Below are 20,924 nucleotides of genomic sequence, written 5' to 3'. Positions count from 1 at the left end.
TATGTGCTAAAATCCCAAAGCTTTTGACCTCTGAATCTATACCACAATCTCACTTCTAAAGTCCCTGTTAACTGTAATTATAGAACTGATATATATTCTAAAGATTCCTCTACTAGAGAAATCTGGATTTAGTATTTTCCTCATTCTCAGTTCTAAGTTACTCCCCTGTCTGGCATTCTGACTTCTCTATCCATTCCAAGTTCTGACATTTAGATTGTGATTTTTATCCTTGTCAGGAAAGTCTAGATTCTATGCTTCCATAACCTTAAATATTATTTTTTAATATCATCTTGAAAGCCAGACATGCTAGGTCCTAAGGACATTTCCAAAACTGCCATTCTAGTTTCTCAGGTCACCCTTTCCTCAAATATACAAAGATCCTTTTCTTTAACTTTTTTTTATTTTACTGATTTCAGTATACTTTCCCTTCTTTATTAAAATCACAGGCCACATCCAATTCCTTTTAATTCAAAATTAGCGCTTACATTTTTTCAAAAAATACTCCAAAATCATTATCATTAAGGAGGAATAACAATACCTGTCTTAAATGACAAAGCATTACAAGTTGTTCTTTCTTATTTTCTTTTGTTGTTTTCAAACAAATGAAGCCCACATTCAAAGCACTACTGATATAAAATATTCTCTGAGATCTCTACTATTCTTCTTTGAAAATAATCTTGAAGACCAGACATGCTAGGGTGTAAAGACATTTCCAGACTTAGAGATCTACTTTCTCAGGCCACAACCTCTTTGGACATTTACTCTATGGTTCTTTTTTTTTCTTTAACCTTTTCACTTCTATTCATTTCAATACATTTATTTTCTGCTTGATTATTACAGTGACTACAAAACAGATCAAGTTCCTTTTAATTAACACCTACTTTTGTCATGAAATACTTTTTAATTATTTGTTTTATTTATTTATTATTCATTAACTTCTAGCATTTGAAAAAAAATTGAGTTTTAAATTCTCTCCCTTTCTCTCATCCCTCCCTCATCCACTGAGGAAGAAAGTAATATGATATCCATTAGATGTATTAATCTTATAAAATATTTTCATAATACCTATATCACTGGGGGAAAAGTAAAAAAAAAAGAAAAAGTGAGAAAACTGTACTTGCACTCAGAATTCATCAATGCTTTCTCTGGACATAAATAGCATTATTCATCATGAGTCCTTCAGACTTTTCTTTTAAAAAATACTCCACAATTATTATCATTAAGAGGAAATTGATAGCTGCCTTACCTGATAAACAGCTTGCAGAGCATTACAAGTTTTTCCTTTTCTTCTTTTTTGTCCTTATTGTTTTCAGGTAAATGAGCACAACCTTTCACTTGCAAGATTGTTTGGGTATTTGAAGATCTCAGTTTTCATTCAGAACATCAGTGCTGTACTGATACAAAATATATTGACATGAATGATTAAACTCTTCCCCCAAATACAATGGCTTCTTGTTTTGTTTTGTTATGTTATCTGGTCCTGCTCCATACTTTGGCCTATTGAGCACATAAACAAGCAACTTCCTTCCCAATGATTGCATTTTGTTTTCTAGAGCTGATGATTTACCATCTCCTGGCACTCTTGGCTCTGCCAATCTCTGCCTTAAAAGTTCCTTTGACTTTTAACATTCAGTGTTCTAAAGACTTTCCTAGATCTAATGTCCTTTGGTCTAAGTGTTCTGCAGTTTTCTGCCCCATGGAATCTACCAGTCCTAACTTCTCTGTCCCAGTGTTCCACTGACTCTGGAAATTTCTTTTCTCAAGCTCTGGACATCTCCCATTTGCTGTCTCCTAAGGTTCCTCCCAATGCTATTAGAACAGGTTCTAGTGGCCCTCCTTGATTTGGAAATTCCATGTAGCTCAGAAAATACCTGTTCTATGTGACCTGTGAACATTCCAAATTCTGACATTCACAACCTGCACTATCCTACAAGCCCTACCAAACTATATATTCCAAATTCTCTTCCGTCTCCATGTTTCTCCTTTAAAAAATTATTGAAGCCCAGGATCTTAATGATATTTTATGTCCTAGTGCCTTCTTTGGCATAATATGCCAGGGTTTTTTCCCCCTGTTTTTATAATATGGGCTTAATCAATACAAAGATTTCAAGGAGAAGCAGGGTCCTTTTAGACACAGCACTTTATTCTGCCAAAATGTACATTATAATGATTGCGATTATCATAAATGCTGAGGAAAGTCAATGGAAAAATACATGGAATAGAATTGTTTTCAGTGTGCCTTCTAGTACTTTTATCGTACCCTTTTAATTGTGTGATTATTGGATGTAAGATTTATTTTTAAAGCATCACAAGTTGGCTAAGCTATATTAAATTGGGATAAATTATTAATTTCATTTTAAAATCTACTTTTTTTCTTAAATTTACCTAAAACTAGATTATTTTGGCCCACTAAAATATGTATTCAAATAAATCTTTATCTTTTTATGATATTTTTCATTCTAAGTTCCCTACCAGAGCCAAGGATTCATATTGTCAGAACCTATCCAGCCATCACCTGCACAAGTTTTTAGGATACCTCAAGTTTTGACCTTTTGTGTTCTAAGATAATTTCCTCTGTAAAGGTACTACTTTTAAGTTTAATCTTATCCCTCTCATTCTCCTATCAATAACTCCTCCAAGACCTATCATTCTGTATACTCAGATCACACTGCTCACAATTTCCTTTCTCAGCCTCTGAACATTTCTCCCTCCCTCTACTCTGGTCCCTCCCAACTCTTGACATTTCACCTTCTAAAGCTTCATCCAGTTCAGGATTCTGGATCTGAAATTTCCTTTAAGCTCTAACATTCTAAGTTCTAAGTGTTCACCCTCATCTGATATTACAGCTTCACTTTACACTACAAATTGAGACATTAAGGAACAGGAATTAACCTAACTAGGAAATTTTAACCTCTAAACTCTGGATCTCCTTCAACATTTCTTCTTGAAAGATAGTTGGAGATATACATATCTAATGTTCTAAGGTCCATCAGAGGCAGGACTAAGTTCTCTTATCTGGGAAATTCTGTATTCTAATCTCTCAGCTACCTCCAACTTTCGCCTTTAAATGCTAGTTGGAAGCCCATGCATTCAGTACTAAGGACCTTTTAAGCTATTAAATTTTGGATTCTAAGACTACACCTTCCTGTGATTTATAATTGTTGTTTTTTTTTTCAGTCTTCTTGTTTATTGGATTATTATTAATATGCACTTATGTCTTACTGTTGTAATATTTCTACAATAAGTTTTTTTTTTATCCTTTTAAGTTCATGAATACCATGTTTTTAAGGCTAACAATATTTTATAATCATTAATAGTAAGATCAATAGCAGTCCTTACCAAAATAGGAACATCATAGAATTGAAATTTTTTTCATATAAAGGTTTTGGGGCGTTGTTTGTTTGTAAAAAAATAAATATTCAGTACTTTCACCATAGTCTTTAGTTAGTTATCTAATATGTAATTTAAAAATTATCACCATAGGGCTATAATAAATTATATTGGAATAATGAAAATTGAATTTCCATCTTGTTTATTAATTTAATTAGAACTATCCAATATTTTGACACACAAATAATATGTGATAAAATAAAACCTTCCAATTTATGATATTTTCCCTTCTCAGGACTCTCTAGAGCTTATCTTCTAACTTATTTTCTAAGATCCCTTCCAACAATCTCATTCTCTGGTATTGAGATCACTCTGATGTCTGCTATGCTAAGTTCTAAGGACTCTCCTCCCTTTGATATATACCTTCTTCCATGTGTCCTCCTCCTCCTCCTCATTCTCTTCCCTATGGCTAATCCCTGACATTCTGTTTGCTACAATTCTCTTGCTTCTGACAATTTCCATTCTTAGCTATTAAAACATCTCCATCTCTCTTTTCTAGTCCCTTCCCAGTGACTTCTATAGCCCCATCTAGTTTAAGATTTTAGTTTTGAAATTGCCTTCAAGTTCAGAGATCCTAGGTTCTACATGTCCTCCCTGCTCTAATATTCTGGGGATTAACTTTCTATTCTAAATCTGGGCATTTAGAAATGAGACTTGCCTCCTTGTTAGGAAATTCTGCATTCAAAACTCTCAGCCACCTCCAAAATTTCCCCCTAAAAGTTCCCTGAAAGTACTATATAATAGTCAGTGTTCTACAGATCTTCCCAGCTCAGATATATTTTATTCAAAGGCTTTACCCAAGAGAAATTTACTTTTTTATATTTGTTTGGTTATTATTACAGTTCAATATATCTTTATAATATAATTTTAAGATTATATATTGTGTTCCTTTGCCATCTGCTATATGAAAACCTTATTCATTTACCTAAAAGATTCTGTATTGATTATCAGTAATAACAATAGAAGGCTTTACCATAAAAAGAACTGCATGCAATTACATTTTTAATCAGTGTGAATATTATGGGTTTTGGAGAGTTATTTTGGTTTGCCAAAAAATATGTAACACTTTCACCATATCCTTATGGTTGTATAATTTAAGGATGTGACATTTTTAAAAGACCCATCACTATTTAACATAAATTGGGGTAAATAAATTACACAAAAATATGACTTTTTTATTTGTTCATTTAACTAGATCTAGCCAATATTTTGGCCAACTAAATATAAATGAAAATAAAATTAATGAAATAAAAATAAATGAAAGTTTAAAATGTTCTTGCCATTTATATTTCCATTCTAAGGCTTCTTCTCAATGACTAATGTCCTCAAAGACTTACCATGACATAAATAAGTATTTAGGACAGTCCAAGTTTGATCTTTTATTTTCTAAAAGCTTTCCTTGATTTAAGATCCCTTCTTCTAAAAAACTCTCCTTTCTCATTTTCTTCTCCATGGCTATTCACTAGCCTGTCAATCTGTGTGAAAAAAAAATCTTATTCCTACTTAGTTTTTATTCTCATCACCTGAACATCTCCAACTATTACTGTTATGTTCTGTTATAATTCTAACATTGGAGCTTTTACAGCCTTAACACTCTTAAGATGCTAGATCCAAAACTCCATCAAGACATTCTGAGTTCTAAATGCCTTCTTCATTCTGATATTCTGGCTTAATTTCTCACTATAAGTTGAAACATTCAGAGATGATACTTATTTCCTGGATACAAAATTTCATATCCTAAACTTGCACCAGACTCCAACATTCCCTCTTGAAAGGTGCCTGATAGGACATTCAATCTTCTAAGAACTATCTTAGTTCAGAGAATTTTTTATCGAACCTTTGTTTCCTGTCTAGAAGTTTTTTATGGGATACTTTTAAAAATGCACATGTGTCTTGCCAATAAAATAATTTCAACTATAAGTTGTATCTCTTTGAAACCCTCTGTATGGAATACTTTATTTGCCCCAAAACTGTATATTGATTGTTGCTAATAGAAATGACAATAGCATTTGTTACCAAAAAAGGTACAACATGGAATTACTTTTGATTGAATGTTTTTGTGTTTTGACTAGACAAAAAATAGACAGTATTTTCCACCATAACCTTTGGGCTGTGCGGTTGAGAATTTGAGCTTTTTTCTGTTAAGTCTCAACATTGTGTAATATTAATTAAATTGGAAAAAATGACTGATGTCATATGAAAAAATGTACCTTTTTATTCTCTCATTTACCTACAATTGACCAATATTTTGGGGCCACTAAGAATAAATAAAAAAATATATCCACTTAGGATATTTTCCATTTTAAGGACCCTTCTAGAACAGATGATTTCTGTTCTCAGACTTCCCAATTACAGCATATGCAATTTTTTTATAGCAATCCAAGTCTGATTTTTTATGTTATAAGGTCTCTCCTTGCTTTGTTATCTCTTTTTCCTCTCATTTCCTTCTCCATGAGCACTGCCAGGCCTGACATTTTGGGGGTAAAATCCTCCTGCTTCTGACAATTCCCATTCTCAGTCTCTAAACATCTTCTACTTTTTTATCGAACCTTTGTTTCCTGTCTAGAAGTTTTTTTATGGGATACTTTTAAAAATGCACATGTGTCTTGCCAATAAAATAATTTCAATTATTTGTTTAGTTAGTTCCTTAAGATTCGCTACCATCATACCATATGCAAAAAGTAACAGTTTTGTTTCCTCATTGCCTTGTCTTACTCCGTAATAACTTTTTTTTGCCTTACTGCTGTAGCTAACATTTCTAGCAAAATATTGATTAGTAGTAGTAATAATGGACATACTTGCTTCATCCCTGATGTTTCTTGGGAAAGCATTTAGTTTATTCTCATTCCAGATAATGCTTGCTGTTGGTTTCAAAAGTAAGTTGTTACTTACTATTTTAAGAATGTCTCCATTTATTCCTAAAATTTCTAGTGTTTTTTAAAGTAATGAGTGTTGTATTGTTTAAATTTTTTCTGCATTTATTGAGAAAACAATGTGATTTCTGTTGTTTTTGTTATTTATATGGTCAATTTATACTTATTACATTATAGTCTAAAAAGGGATTCCTCTAAAATAGCATACTATTTCCTCCTGTAACTCATTTAATTTTTTTCTTTAGAATTTGGATGTGTTTAGTACAGATATTACTTAATTGTCTAAGGGACATTTTAACAAAATGTTGTTTCCCTGATTTTTTAAATTAGATCTATGTTTGCTTTTGCTCTGTCTGAGATCATGATTATTATCTTGCTTTTATTTTTTACTTCAGCTGAAGCAGAATAGATTCTGCTCCAGTCCCTTGTTTAAATTATCTTTATGTCTTTCAGTTTCAACTGTTTCTTGTAAACAACATATTGTTAGGCTTTGTTTTTTTACTCCATTCTGCTGCTTATTTCTGTTTTTATGAGTGATACTTAAGATAACTATGTATTTCTCTATATCCTATTTTCTTCTGTTTATAAATCTCTGTATTCAAATGAGTATGACTATAGATTCTTCTCTCGCTGAACCAGTTCAGATGAGAGTGAAGTTCAAGCATTGCCAGCTCCCTTCTATTTTCTCCTCCACTGTAAAATCTCTTCTCTGCATGCCTCTATTATGTGAATTTTCCCCATTCTTCTTTTCCCTTTCCCCTTCTCCCATGCATCCTGCTTTCTCACTCCTCCATTTTTTGGATGGTCACAACTTAATCAACTCACACCTGTGGCCTCTATCTTTGTAGATTACTTCTAATTGCCCTAATAATGATAAAGATCTTATAGAAATGTAAATCTTTTAATCTTTTGAATCCCTTATGATTTCTCTTTACTGTTTACCTGTTTATGCTTCTCCTGTGTCTTACATTTGAAAGTTAGATTTTCTATTGGGCTCTAGGGTCTTTCCATCACCAATGATTGAAAGTTCTATAGTCATTAAACCCATTTTCCTCTTTGCAGATTTATAATCAGTTTGGTGGGCAGGTTATTCTTGGTGGCAATTCTAGCTCCTTTCCCTTCTGGAATATCATATTCCAATCCTCTACTCTTTTAATATAGTGTATATTAAATCTTGTGCAATCCTGAATATTGCTCTATAGTGTTTGAGCAATTTTTTTGACTCTGGAGCTCTGGGATTTAGCTGGAAGTTTTCATTTGGGAATCTCTTTCAGTAAATGTTTAGTAGATTCTTTCAACTTCTGTCTTACCTCAGGTTCTAAGATATCAGGGCAATTTTCTTTCAAATTTATTGAGATATGATGTCTAAGCTCCTTTTTTGTTTATGGGCTTCAAGCAGTCCAATAGTTCTTAAATTATCTACTTGATCTATTTTCCAGGTCAGTTGTTTATCTGATATTGGTCCTTGCATAGAATTGGTCATTGATCTCTTCCTTTCCTATGCCCTATTGCTCCTCAGCACCCTGCACCCTTGTGACCTATAGCACTACTTTCCACTGTGGAACTGTGACAAGCTATGGGCAATGGAGTTGCCAAATAGTACTGTGTTCAATGCTAGTCTCTTTTATTCTCTTTCTGATTAATTGCCTAATTTCTTTACTTTCTCTGGGCTGAGAATTCTTGAAGCTGCTGTTGTTGCTGTCATCAACAACAAAATCAACAACCATTGTTGATACTTCTGCTCTGGGTCCATTCCCATCTAGGTTGTTCTGGCCTGAAAAAATATCTCACCTTGGACTTTTGTTGACTCAACCATTTCAGAATTCTATTTAAGGTATTATTTTAAAGTTATTTAGAGAGGAATATTGGTAGATCTTGGCAGTAGTTTTTCCTCTATTCCACCATCTTGGCTCTGTCCCTTCAGAGTTTGTAAACTTCTCTGAAATTTTGTGTTCTAATCCTTTAGAAAGCAGTCTTCTCTCTCTGATATTTTTTTTTCTAAAGGCTCTATTAGCACTGATATTCCTTCATCAAAAGGCTACCCTTACTCTATCTTTCTCTTCTCCATGGCTACTCTCAGGCCTGACATTCTTTGTGCTAAAATCCCACTGCTTCTTATGACTTCAATTCTCAGCCTCTGAACATCTTCCACTCTCTCTGATCTAGTCTAACATTCTAACATTCCTGATTCTCCAGCTTCATTCAGCCTCAGGATTCTGAATTTTAAATTTCTTTCAAACTCAGATATTTCTGGATCAAAGCACACTCCCTGAATCCATATTCTGGATTCACTTTCCATCCCAAACTGAGACAGAGGAGGGACTTACATTCTAGTTAGAATATTCTGTTTTCTGCACTCTCTCACCTTCAAAATTCCCTTTTCAAAGGTATGTGGAGGTACTTCATAACGTTCTATGTTCGAAGGATCTTCCCAAACCTGGTATACTTTACTTGAAGACCACATACTACTGTGGTCTAGAAAGTTTTTTTCCCTCAATTTTTAATTTATTTTGATATTGTTAGAATATATATATTTGTTATTATTATATCTAGTCAATAAAATGATTTGGAAATACATATGGCATGCCACTGGAGTCTCCTGAATACTGAATGCCTGATTTATTAGCCAAAACACTTTATATTGTTTATCAAAAGTATAATAAAAAGTCTTTATGAAAGAAGGACATGTAGAGGAATAGCATTTATTTTGCCATGGAGATCTTGTGTTTTTCTGGAAGATTTTGGTTAAATAGGCATTATCTTCACTATATTCTTTTAGTATATAGCATAGTAATTTTTTTTTCAATTATCACCACTGGACTAATATAAATTAAATTGTCAAAAAGTATTGTTCTTATTTTTTTTAAAGAAAAAGGTACTTTCTTCTTTTTTGCTAATTTAATTAGAAATGGTTAATATTTTAACTCAAAAAGAAATAAAACATTCCAATGTATGATTATTTTCAATTCTGAGATCATTCCAGTGTTGAGGATTTATTTTTTCTAGACTTCCCAGCAATCCCATTTGATAGTATTAAGGACACTGCTATTTCTGATTTGCTGGGTTCTGGCACTTCTCTTCATTCTGATATTCTTTCCTTTTTGTTCTGTGTCTTTTAAATCTCTTTGGGATACAGATCTAGTAGTGTCATTGCTTAGTCAAAGGGTAGGCACAGTTTTATAGCCCTTTGGACATAATTCCAAATTGGATCGCCCTTTTTCTTTTTTTCTCTTAATTCATTGTCTTCTCTATGGCTACGCCAAAACTGACATTCTTTTTCCTAAAGTTTCACTGTTTCTGACAATTCCCATTCTCAGCCCATGAATATCTCCCACTCTCTCTATTCTAGTCCCTCCCAACATTGATATTTAAGCTTCTACAACCTCATTTATTTAAGAACTCTTGGTTAGAAATTCATTTCAAACTAAGATATTCTATGATCTACCTTCCATTCTCAAACTAACATTTGGTCTTCAACTTTCTATCCTAAATTAGGCCATTTAGAGGGGAAACTGACCACCTAGCTAGTAAATTGTAGGGTCTTGAATGTCTCCAATATTTCTCCCAGAAAGCATTTGATAACATTAAAAATTCCAAGGACCTTTCTAGCTCTAACATATTTTGTTCTAAGACTGTACCTACTAAAGAGTTTTTTTTCAATATTTAATTCATTTGGATATTATTACAGTGTATATGTAGACCTAACAGATTGTGATATTTTTGATTCCAAGGCTACATTTTCCTTCTATAAGGTTTTCTTTTCTTTTCTTTTTCTTTTTCTTTTTTTTTTTTTTTTTTTGGTTGTTGTTAATTGGATTATTATTATATGGGTCTAATTATATTACATTATAATAATTATTACAGGGGTCTAACAGATATCCCCATATACCCATTTCAAAACATAAGTCAGGTCTCTAAGTATTTGGAATCTTACATATTTTTATTTGTCCAAAACTACTCTAGGGTCATTATCATTAATAGGAATGTCAATAGCATCCTTTACCAAAGAAGGAACTGCATAGAACTGTATTTGTTTTGAGTGCAGATTTCTTTTTGTTGTTGTAGTTGTTGTTGTTGTTGTTGTTTTGGGGTGAGTGATTGTTTGTTGATTAGATAGCCAAAAAATTAGACAGTATACTAACTATAGTTAATCCTTTTGGCATTGTGGTTGAGGACAAAGGTATTTGGGGTTTTTGAGATATTAGTAATGCATCTTGTGAATTGAAATGGAATAAATGATTACTCTCATATGAAAAATTTATGTTTTTTAAATTTTTTACTACCTGTAACTAATCAATATTTGGACCAACTAAGAATATATATATATGTACATATATATATATATGTATGTATACACACACACATATGTTTGTGTGTGAAAATGAATCTTTGCCATTTGTAAAATTTTGCATTCAAAGGCCCCTTCGAGAACAAATGATTTATGTATTCTCAGGGCTCTCCAAGCTATTAAATATGGAGGGTTTTTAGGACATATCATAATCTAAATTTCTGTGTTCTGGGTGTTCTCCTGGTTATGATTTCCTTTCTTCTTTTTTGCTAATTTAATTAGAAATGGTTAATATTTTAGCTCAAAAAGAAATAAAACATTCCAATGTATGATTATTTTCAATTCTGAGATTATTCCAGTGTTGAGGATTTTTTTCTTTTCTCCTTTAAGCCCCTATGTTCATTTTTCTAAGGACTTTCTAAGTATGGCATTTCAGGATCTAAAGAAATACCTTCCTATGATTAATAAGATATTTTTTTCTTTAAGGTTTTTCTTTCATCGTTGTTACTATAACCTTTCCAGATCTGACACGTTTGGTGTTAAGCTAACACCTTCTTATGATTTATAAGGGTTTTCCCCCCCATTTTTTAATTGATTGGATCATGTTATAATGCATCTAGGTCTTACTGATATAGTGATTTCAAAATATAAACTGTGTTCATTATAAATACTCTTTATGTAAGATTTTGTTTTGTAGCCAAAAAGATTCTATGTTCTTTATCATCATAGTACAATAGCAGTCTTTACCAAAAAAGGAAATACATAGAACTGTATTTATTTCAATGTTCTTTCTGGGTTTTTTTGTTTTGGTTTTTGGTTTTTTGGGTTTTTTTTAACTAGCCAAAAAAAGGTCAATATTTTCATCGTATCCATTTGTCTGTATGGTTGAGGATATAAGATTTTTGTTTTGTTTTTAACCTTCACAAGTATGTGATAGAAATTAAATTGATATAAATGATCGATTTATACAAAAAAGATCTACCTTCTTGGTTTTGGGGAGTTTTTTTTATCTAAAAGTAGCCAATATTATGGCTCACTAAGAATACATACAAAAATTTAAATCTTTCCCATTTATGATATTTTCCATTTGAAGTCTCTTAAGAGATTTGATATATTTTCTCAGTTCTCCAAGTGATGTCATGATATTCCAGGACTTACCTTTTGTGTTCCAGGCACTCTAATCTTTTTGATATCCATTCTTCTAAATGCTCTCCTAACTCTCTCATTCTCTTTTCCATGGTTACAACCAAGCCTGACATCCTATTTACTAAAATCCTCCTGCTTCTGACAATGTCCATTCTCAAACCAAGTATATTTCCCATTTGGTGTTCTAGTCTCTCCCAACACTGACATTCCAGCTTCTACAATTTAATCCAGCTCAGAATTCTGGATTCAAAATTTCTAGGTCTTAAGAGCCCTCACTGATAGAATATTCTTATTTTCCTTTCCATTCCAAATTGGGACAATCAGAGACAATACTTATCTCCTAGCTAGTAAATTGTGAATTAGAAATTTCCTTCGAGCTCTAAAAGTCTAGCTTCATTTACCATTTTGAAACATTTAAAGGCAGGACTTAATGCCAAGCTAGGAAATTCTGTATTCTTAGCCCTAAACTACCTCCAACTTTCCCCAAAAAAATATTAACTGAAAGCTCAGATTTTCACTATTCTAAAGACCTTCCAAGAAATTACATTTTGAGAGCAAAAGGCATAACCTATTACGATCTATAAGGTTTTTTTATATATAAGGGTTTTTTAAATTGGATCATTATGACATTCCCAGCTTAGAACTTTTTCGAAGACGATGCCTTCCTATGATTTATAAGGTCTTTATCCGATTTTTTTACTGACTTTATTTTTTATCACAGACACTTAGGGGATTAGGGACATAATGCTCTATCCACTACACCAATTAGCTGCCTCTACCAAACATAAGACACATCTCTTTTAATTCATTTTTATGTAACACCATGTTTTGTGGCCAAAAAAGAGTCTGCATTCATTATTGTTAATAGTAATATCAATAGCAGTCTTTTCCAAAGTAGGAAATGCATGAAATTATATTTCTGCATGCTAATGTTTGGGGTTAGGGACAAGGATAGCCAAAAAATAGTGATGTGAGATTTGTTTAAAGCATCACTAAAGCTAATCTATAATTGCAATAAATTGTTAATTTCATAGGAAAAGTCAACAATCACATTTTTTTTTAAATTAACTCAAACTGGCTGATGCCTTTCTACCCCTATGAGTATATATTTAAATACATCATTGACATTTATAGCTTTTCCATTTTAAATTCCTTTTAGGGCTGAGGACTTATGTTTTCAGAACACCATCTCTTCACCATCTCTTGATATCACATATGGCCTTTTTTCAGACATTCTAAGTTCTGAACTTTTTTGTTCTAAAGTTTCCCTTGGTTCTAATAAGCCTTCCTCTAAGGGTTTTCCTTCTTTTTTTTCTCTTTTCCAGGCCATGCCTTATTTGGTCATAGGGTCCTCATTGACTCAGATTGAATGTAAATAGCAATTGTTTCTATTTAGGCCAGAAACCCTGAGGGTCTTCCCCTCCCAGATTCATTCATTCACTTATTTATTTATTTATTTAGTTTTTTTTTTTTTTTTTTTGGACTAAGCTGATCTTAATAGCTACCTAGCCTTAATCACGGAATGGGTGTGGCCTCAGTCAAACAGAGACCTGTTGAAGACCTTAGCTTTAAAAGGCCAAGATCTTCCACTGCATCCAGGGCCATCTTCAGTCATCTTGATTTATCTCTGGCCACTGGACCCAGATGGTTCTGGAGGGGAAAGTGAGGCAGGTGACCTTGCATAGCCTTCCCTCCATCAAATCCAATTCACTTGCATGTCATGGCACTGCCTCCCTGATGTCATATCTTTTTTGAGAACAAAAGTCATACAACCTCTGTGAAGCTACTCTGAATATGCTAAAATTCCATTGCTTCTGATAGCTTCCACTCTCAGTCCCTGAACTTCTCTCACTTTCTTCCTTTAAAAAACCCTCCTAAATCTAATATTGCAGGTTCAAATTTTTCCTCCAGTTTCAGGATTTTGGATTTGATATGCTCAGACATTCTCATGTCTAAATCTCTTCCCAGATCTAATATTCTGATTCTCTGTCCCATTCAAGTTCTGATATTCAGAGCCATGACTTACATCCTAGCGAGGAAAGTCTGTATTCTATGTTCCTTGAAACTTCCAATTTTCTTCCCCTAAAATCATCTTGAAGGCTAGACATGCTAGATTCTAACAAACCTGGAGTTGTAGTTTCTCACATCACAACTTCCCAGGACCTAAAAGGGCCTTTTTATTCTTTTAACTTCTTCAATTCTATATATTTCAGTAACTTTCCTCTATTTTATCATTGCAATGATTCCAAAGCCCCAATTCAATTCCTTTTAATTCCAAAGACTTAGAACCTAATTTCATTCCCCCCAAGAAAATGCTCCTTTAAGAGGAATATTGATACCTATCTTACCTGACCAAGAAACTGCAGGTTGTTGGAAAGTTTTCTTATTCTTTTTTATTATTGTTTTCAGGTAAATGAGGCACAACTTTTCACCTTGCAAGATTGTATGGGTGTTTGAAGACCTCAATTTTCATTCAAAGCATCAATGTTGTTTGTACCTGATAGAAAATATACTAAATATACTGAATGATTAAACTCTTCCCAAAAATGTAATGACTTCTCCCTTTTTAAATCATCTGGTTCTTTCCCATACTTTGGTTTACTGAGCATATTACCAAGAAATTTTTGCTTCCTGAGGCAATTGGGGTTAAGTGACTTGCCCAGGATCATGTAGTTGGAAGTGTTAAGTATCTGAGGTCACATTTGAACTCAAGTCCTTCTGACATCAGGGCTGGTGCTCTATCCACTACACCAATTAGCTGCCTCTACCAAGCAATTTTCTTTCCAGAGACAATATTTTCCATTAGAGAGTTAATGATTTACTACCATCTCCTGGCACCCTCAGCTCTGGTATTCTCTATTTTCAAGACCCCTCTAACTTCTGTTTTCTGTATTTTAAAGATTAGGTTTGCTCTAATGCACCTTGCTTTAAATGCTCTCTACTTGTGCCATTTCATGATCTATAGATATTTCTGGTTCTGACTTCTCTGTCTCAGGGTCCTACTAACTGGGAATTTCTTTTCTCAGGCTCTGGATATCTCTCACTTGCTATTTTCTAAAGTACCTTCCAAAGTGGTAGGACAGGTTCTGGTGGCCCATCTTGACTTGAGAGAAATGCCATACAACTCAGATGATACCCATTCTAAGTGACCTCCCAGTTCTGATATTCTGATATCTATGAAGATTCTAATGATGAGGTATGAGAATTGAGGGTAAGAGATCCCCTCTGGTCGATGTGCAGATCCCTTGTGAAAGAATTCACAAACCTGAAGTCTGTAGCAAAAAGGGATTTTTTACACTTAAGAAAAAAGAGTGCTAAGAAGACAGTTTTTTTAGTGGGCAGAGTCCTGTTTAGGAATTAGCAAAGGTACATTATCCATTCAGAAGACAGCTTACTTAGTGGGCAAACATCTGATTAGGAATTTGGCAAAGATTGGGGGGGGGGGTCAGAATTGTCTTTTATTAGCCTTCTGAGGCTTTACTGGGATTTGCCCAGGCCCCAGGCCCCCCATCCCCTCCTCCCAGCTGGGAGCAGTTCTAGGGACTAATCTCCAATTCAAGAGAGGGTGGTGATTAAGCCCCTAGCCTAGATCTTCAATTGAATGAGATTACTTATCTTGGGAAGGGTGTTGTCTGGGAAAGGTGTGCCCCTCCCAGGGGAGAGTTTGAGACCCTAAATCACCCTTTCCTGACAGATAAAAGAGGACACAGTTTGTATCATTTCCCCCAAAAGGTCTCAGTTTATATCACTAATATCTGACGTTCATAATCCATATTGCTCTAGCAGCTTTATCATGCTATATTCCAATCTTTCTCCTTCCTCAGAACTTCTCTTTAAAAAGGAAATTCAAAATTCAGATACTTAATGTTGTAAGAAACCTCCCAGTGCTGACATTTTATGTTGGAGGCCTCACCCTGCTATAATGAAACAGGTTTTTTTGCTTTTTTCCCATTTTTTTATATCTTTACATATGTGCTTAAGTAATTCAATGATTTAAAAGCAAAAGTGGTATCTCTTTAAAACTAGGAACATAACTCCTTATTTTTCTGTAAAAATATACTAGTTATGATAATTATTAAAATCAAAATACTCTATTAATGAAAAATGCATGGGATTCTATTGTTTTCAATGTGCCTTTGGAGTTCTATTGGAACTTAAAAAATGAAGAGTACTTTCATCATACTTTTTTAAAGACATTATCAATAGGCTAACTCATATTAAGCCAAAGTTTTGGCCCATTAAGAGCATACATGAAAATAAATATTTGCCATTTATGTTATTTCTCATTCTAAGGCCTCTACCAAAGCTGAAGATTTATATTGCCAGATCCTTTTCATCTATTACCTGAGATAATTTTTAGTACACTTCAAGTTCTGACCTTTTGTGTTCTAACAGATTTCTTCACTATAATATTTTGCTGTTGTTGTTGAATCATTTCAGTCATGCCCAACTTTTTGTGACCCAATTTGGAGCTTTCTTAGCAAAGATACTGAAGTGGTTTGCCATTTCTAGTTCATTTTACAGATGAGGAAACTGAGGCAAACAGGATTAAGTGACTTCTCCAGGATCGAACAACTAGTGTCTGAAGCTACATTTGAACTTAGGTCTTCTTAACTCTAGGCCTGGTCCTGTATTACATATCTGCCCTATTTCTGATATCCCTCAGTTTTTCTATTTATTCTTATTCTCTTCTCCATGGCTACTACAAGTCCTGCTTTAAAATTCCACTGCTTCTGACAATTTCCATTCTTAACTTAAAACATTTCCCAATCTCTAAATTTTAATCCCTCATAATTATGACATTACAGCTCTCACCCAGCTCCAAATCCCAGATTGCAAATGTCCTTTAAGCTCTAATATTCTAATATCCTAAAATCCTAAGCTCTAATGTCCTTTAATACTTAAGTATTAGGTTCTACTTCTAATAAACTGGCTTTACTTTGCATCATTCAGAAGCAGGACTTAACTGCTAACTAGAAAATTCTGTAGTATAAGCTCTTGACTATATGGAAGGCAGAAAATTCAGTGTTCTAAGGATGTCTCCAAGACATGACATTTTTGGTTCTAAGGCCACACCCTTCTGTGATCTATATATTTTTCCCCAATGGAAGTTTTTAGAACAATTAAGTTCTGACTTTATGTTCTAAGAGATCTCCTTTCTCCGATATTCCTTCTTATTAGTGTTTTAACTCTCTCATTCTCTTCTTCATAGCAATGCCCAAGCTGACATTCTATTTACTAAAATTCAATCCTTCTCACAATTTCATTCTCAATCCTGAACATTATCTACTTTTCTGTGTTCTAATGCCTTCTAAAACTGAAATTCTGGCTTCTAAAACTACATCCAGAAATCTCATTCAAGCTCAGACATTCTATGTCCTAAATACCATAGTCTGATTTTTCACATTTTGTTTCACATTGGTACATTCCAAGATAGAACATAAATCCAAAATACTATTCTGAGTTCTTAACCACATGCAACTTTCCCTCTTGAAAGGTACCTGGAAGCCCAGATATTCAGTGTTCTAAGGATATTCCAACACATGAATTTTGGTCCAAATAGTCAAAATATTCTGTGACATAAAAAGAGTTTTATTTTTTAATTAATTATATTATTTTAAACGCAAATAGGTCTTACTGGTATACTGATTATGAAACAAATATGTCCTCTAATGAATCCTAGGCAATTAACACTCTAGGCTTTATTGTTGTTTTCCAAAAATACTCTGCATTTATTATCATTTGTAGTAATTAGTAGCAATCTTTACAAAAGAAGGACCTGCAGAGAATGGCATATGTTTAGATTGGGAGGGAGGGGGAAGATAGCCAAAAAAAACTATAGATAATATCCTCATTTTAGTGAGATTTGGAACTAAGAGTGAAGATGTGGGATGTTTTTAAGTATCACCAATGTATAATATAAATTAAATTATAAAAAATGAATGATCTCAAAATGAAAAATCTACCTTTTATTTTTAAATGACCATTAATGCCCATATTTGGATCCCATAAGAATATATTTGAAAATAAATCTTTGAGAGTTGCAATATTTTCCATTCCAAGACCCCTTCTAGAGCAGATGATTTATGTCTTTAGAGCCCTTCCACATATTAAATATGGTATTTTGTAGGACACTGTGTCCTGGTTTGTGTGTGTGTGTGTGTGTGTGTGTGTACATGTGTTCTAAAGGCTTCCTCTGCTCCTATGTCACTTCTTTTAAGTACTTTCTGACCTCTCATTCTCTTCATGTCTACTCCCAATCCTGACACTCTGAGCTAAAATACTACTGTTTTTGACAATTTCCTTTCTCAGCCCCTGAATATTTCTCTCTCTCTGATATAGTCCTTCCCAACATTGACATTCCAGCTAATTAAAGTAGCATCCATTTCAGGATTTTGAATTCAATATTTCCTTCAAGCTCACACATTCTAGGTCCTAATTTCCCTCCCTAATTTAAAATTCTGGCTTCATTTTCCAATTGAAATTGAAACATTTAGAGGAGAGACTTTGGGGTGGAGTTGGGAAGTTGAAAAAAGGAAATTACTTGCACCATACCTTTTTGGTAGTGTGGTTGAAGATGTTAGACTTTTGTTTTGAAATGTAACCAATGGGCTAATTTATATTAAATTGGAATAACTTATTAACATCGTACAAAAATCTACTTTACTCTTGTTTTTACATTGACTAGAACTGGTCTATATTTTAACCACTAAGAATATATATAAAAGATCACTTCTTGCCATTTATGAGATTTATCATTATAATATTTCTTCCAGAACTCAATTCATGTTCTCAAAGTATTCTCAGCTATTACATAGAATGGTATTTTAGCACATTCCAAGATTTTATCTTTTGTGTTAATAAGAACTTTCTTTACTTTAATATCCTTGCTTCTAAGTGCTTCCCTACCTCTCTTGTTTTCTTCTTCATGGCTACTCCCGAATATAACATTCTGTGTATTTGAATCCTACTTATCTAGAAATTTGCCATTCATCTCTCATTTTCTCTTTCTAATCCCTACCAAAACTGAAATTCTAGCATCAACAGTATCATTCAGATTAGGATTCTGGATTTTAAATTTCCTTTAAACTCAAGGTACCTAGGACCCGAGTGCCTTCCCAGATCTGGCATTCTGGCTTCACCTTCTGATCCAAAGAGGGAAATTCAGAGACAAGATTTAACTCCTAGTTAGGAAATTCTGTCCCAAATTTCCCATTAAGTCATACCTGGAAGCCCAAAAATTCAATGTCCTAAGAATATTGCAAAATGATATTTTTGGTTCTAAAACCACAAAACCCTAGGATCTACAAAGTTTATATTTTCATTTTTAATTTGATTATCATTACAATGTACATGGGTGTTACTGATACACTGATATTGAAACACATGTCATTTTTTATTTAAAAATATGCCATATGCATTATCTTTAATAATAATATCAATAATCATTGACCAAAAAAAGAATTATAGAAATGGCATTTGTTTTGGTGTGCAAGTTTGAAGGATTTAAGGAAATTTATTGGCTCACCAAAAAATAGAAGTACTCTAACCAAATCTTTTTGGCATAGTGTTTGAAGATGTGATTTAAAAAAAAAAAATTACCAATTAAATGGAAATAAATAAGTGACCCCCTGTGAAAAATCTTCCTTATTTTCTAAATTACCTAGACCTAGCCAATATTTAACCACATATATATAAAAACAAATCTCTGCTTTTGGGATATTTTTCATTTGAAGGACACTTTCAGAGAAAATGATTATGTTCTCAAAGAGCTCTCAGTATTAAATATAGTAGTTTTTAGGATAAAGATATGATATTTTATGTTCTAAGGACTCCCATCACTCTGACATGCCTTCTTTGAAGTGCTCAAAGACCTCTCTCATTCTCCTCTCCATGGCTACTCCAAAATCTGAAATCTTATGTGCTAAAATTCTCCTGCTTGTGACAATTTCCATTTTCAGCCCAAGAATATCTCCCTTTTTCTGTTTTAGTTCCACTAAACATTGACATTCCAGCTTCTACAAACATATTTAGCAAAGGATCCTTGATCTGAAATTCCACCAAGCTCAGAGAGTATAGATGGAGATGGCAAAACATTCCAGTATCTTTTCCAGGAAAACCCCATGGAACATATTAAAATTATAAAAGATATGACACCAGAAGATGAGCCCCTCAGATTGGAACATACTTGTAGGGAAGATGGAGACAATTACAAGTATAAGAAATGGCAGTTGTGTCAGATTTTATATTCTTAGGCTCAAAGTTCACTATAGATGGCAACTATAGTCATGAAATTAAAAGGGGCTTGTTCTTTGGAAGAAAAACTATGGCAAATCTGGACAGCAATACTAAAAATCAGAAACATCACCTTGTCCACAAAGTCCATATAATCAAACTGTGTTTTTTCTAGTAGTGATATATAGCTGTAAAAGTTGGACTATAAGGAAACCTGAGCACTGCAGAATCAAGGCTTTTGAATTGTAAAGTGTCCATGGAGTTTTCTTGGCAAAGACTTTTCAAAGTCCCTTGGACAGCAAGGAAATCAAATGAATCAATATCTAAAGAAATTAACCCATATTATTCACTAAAAGTCAAATACCAAAGCTGAAGCTTAAATATTTTGGCCACAGAATGAGAAAACAGGATTCATTGGAAAACACTCTGATTTTGGGAAAGAATGAAGGCAAAAGGAAAAGAGATTGGTGGAGAATGAGATGGATAGAGAATGTATAGTGGAGGATAGAAACACCTGTTGTACTATGGTCAAGGAGGTCACAAAGAATCTAAGAGGACTGAACTACTGAACAACAGCAAAGGTCTCAGCTGCTTCCAAAATTCATTTTTCAAATATACTTGGAAATACAAAACACTCAATGTTTTAAGGACTTTCCCAGCTCTGACATAGTTTATTTGAAGGCAACACACTGCTATAGACTAGGAAATGTTTCTTTTAAAAAAAATTGCATATTGTTCAATATAATGATTCTCAAGCATAATCCACTAAAATATACTGCATTAAATCTTGTTTATTTGCCCAATAGACTATATTGATTGTCATTAATAATAAGAAAATATCAGCCTTGACCAAGATGGCAGAGAGTAGACATGGCTTTTGGTGACCTCCTCTGACCTTTCTCTCAAATCAACAGCAGATTAAGTATTGGACCAAGGAAAAAAACATTACAAGCATCCAAAAGGAAACATTAAATACCAATGGGGCACAATCA

General features: G+C 33.4%; 1 long non-coding RNA gene across 2 annotated transcripts in view; it reads right to left on the bottom strand.

The window, feature by feature from the left end:
• The window catches only part of LOC141548852 (uncharacterized), a 44,387-nt gene that overhangs the window by 7,878 nt on the left and 15,585 nt on the right, over positions 1-20,924 (bottom strand). For both annotated transcript variants that reach the window (XR_012484128.1, XR_012484127.1), the window contains exon 3: positions 1,247-1,394. This is a non-coding gene — a long non-coding RNA (uncharacterized LOC141548852). The remainder of the gene's footprint in view (positions 1-1,246; positions 1,395-20,924) is intronic.

This window comes from Sminthopsis crassicaudata, chromosome X (assembly GCF_048593235.1).
Source record: "Sminthopsis crassicaudata isolate SCR6 chromosome X, ASM4859323v1, whole genome shotgun sequence".
Classification (NCBI taxonomy): Eukaryota; Metazoa; Chordata; class Mammalia; order Dasyuromorphia; family Dasyuridae; genus Sminthopsis; species Sminthopsis crassicaudata.
Note: the sequence above shows the minus strand (reverse complement) of the source record. Positions and strands in the feature narration are given on the sequence as shown.